The following is a 2531-nucleotide window of genomic DNA, read 5'->3' as shown; positions in this document are numbered from 1 at the left end:
AGTGGGGTAGTCCTCAGGAAGTGGACACGGAATTCTCAGGTCACCACCTGCCTTGGGAAGAGATGGCTTTACCGGTTGACCATGCAGCAGGAAACGTTCCCACAAAAAGGATGAGTGTTCTCAGTTCCTGGTTAGAGTGAAAGCTTTGTTTCTGTTCACCAGGGGCTGGAAGGCACAGCTTATTGATTTAGGTGGGGATTTATCTTCTCCACTGAGGAATCTTGGGGTACAATGTGCTACATGAGGTTGGTACACATTCATGGTGGCCTTCTCCTTCAGCAACTTTGGATTTAAGTCAAGGATGGCAACTGTATGGCCAACCATTTGCCTTGTGGTAGAAACGGGTCATTTTGGAAGTTCTGTACCCCAGTCTGTCTTTATTTCAGAGATCACTCTTCCCACCATATTTAGTCTGGTGGTTCCCATAGAAATGGCTACGTCTTCAGATAACCCTATGTCCTGACTAAAGGTGTTTGGTTCAGGGTTGTGCAGTCATTTCTAATGATGTTATTAACCCAATCTGGGTCAATCAGAATCCCTCTCCGTGTGTGTGTGAGTGTGTGTGTGTGTGTGTGTGTGTGTGTGTGTGTGTCTCTGTGTGTGTGCGCAGGCTCAAAGAATAGATATGGCTGACTCTCACTAGGGGAAGCCCCAAAATGCACATTTGGGGAACTGTGTCTATGATTCCTATCATGTGAAAAGAGGGAAGCTTATGTTTAGAGAGATGGAGATGAGGGTAGCAGAATTCTGGAGACATTCAAATCCCTGCTTTATATTGCTCCTGAGAGGCCCTCTGCCACTCTCGCTTATATTCTGTGAGCCAACAATTTCCTCCTTGCCTGAGACTGGGTTTCCGTCCCTTGAAACCATGTGGATTCTAACACACATGCACCACCATCCTCAGGGAAGAAGCTGCTAGTCTGGGAGCCCCTTCCCCACTGGACTGGGATATAACCATGAGATCTTCCCTAGGCTCTCCCGGGCAGCCATTCCCGATCCATCCGAGTTAACACACGAAAGGAAACCTGTTGGTCCTTCTGGAGCCTGAAAGGTGTTTTCAACATGGGAGTAGAACTCTCATTTATTAAGATTCTTCTTGAATTTTGAATATGAAAATTGGCTTATGTGAGAATCTACCTTTCCATGAAAATGGCTTTATTTTGTCATTTTATGCTAGAAAATTCTTTCAGAGACTCTGTGTTTGGAAGTTAGCTTTAGATTTTACAGACTGGATTGCGATGGACTAACTGATGATGATAACTAGATTGTGGAGTTAAAGACTCCAACCGACTCTAATTTTATCATAGGAGTGACTATATTGAAGGGTGTAGGCCCTAGACATAGGGTCTTCATGGAATAGACGCTTGTTAGTTGTTGTTTTTTTTTTTTTAATCTTATTTTAAATTGACAAATAATAATTTTACAAATGATAATTTTGCATATTTATGGGCTACAGGGCAACATCTGGATCTATCCATGAAAATGTTCACTGAACAGATAGATGTTTTCCACTTGGCAAACAAGATTCAAGCATTTTATCACTCACAAGGCCACCCTCCCTCAGTTTTGACAGTAATACTCTTTGACAATAGCGTCATAGAGTAGATCAATAAGAGTAGTAATGGCCAGCAACACTGGGTTTTTATTTCAACCTGGCACCAACCGGCTGGGGATGAGGACTGTGTGCCTCATTTACATGGGACATTGTCCAAATTGACCCAGTTCACACCATTCCCTGTTTTATCGCACCTCCCTCCTTCAGTAACCTTAGCTGCTCAGCCCCTGTTGACATTTGAGCTTTAAATCCCTAGTCTAAGCTAAGGAGGGACACGGGTATCTCCAAAGTTGCAAGGCAAGTTTAACAGCAGAACCGTTTCATTTCCGCCTCTGTGATTTTCCCCAACATACACCTCCCTGCACAGATGTGAGCTGGTTTAGAGTGAGAACACCAAACTCAGTTGCTATTTTTCTACTACATATATGACCTCGGGGGTCTTCCTTAAATATTAACTCACTATTTGCTCCAAAGACAGTGCAAATGGCCCCTTAATAAGTGGCTAAAGAACAAGAGATATAATGAGGAAATTCATTTACCCTTGATTCTGTGAGCCAGCCATGTCCTCAATTGGATTTCTGTCACTTGAGGCCATACGGATTCTGAAACACATACACCACCATCCTTGGGGTGGAAGCTGCTAGCCTTTCAATACCTTCCCTACCAGACTGAGTGAACCTACAAGATCTGCCCTGGGTTGGTCTTTTACAGAGTCATTCCTAATCAAGTTGACATATGAAATGAAACCTGTTTCATCATTGGGCTGGATTGTGTTCCCCCAAAAGGCATGTTGGAGAAATAATCCCCAATACTTCAGAATGGGACTGTTTTTAGTGATAGAGTCTTTTAAGTTGAGGTTCTTAGGTGCTGAGGGCCATTGCCAAGTAGGAATGACGCATCGAAATTTCCTTGCCAGCGTACCCCATGTTAAATGGACTTGCCTTAGAATTTCGCTGTTGACATTGCATGTAAGGTG

The sequence above is a fragment of the Spermophilus citellus genome (genome assembly GCF_964194105.1).
Source record: "Spermophilus citellus genome assembly, chromosome: 6".
Classification (NCBI taxonomy): domain Eukaryota; kingdom Metazoa; phylum Chordata; class Mammalia; order Rodentia; family Sciuridae; genus Spermophilus; species Spermophilus citellus.
Note: the sequence above shows the minus strand (reverse complement) of the source record.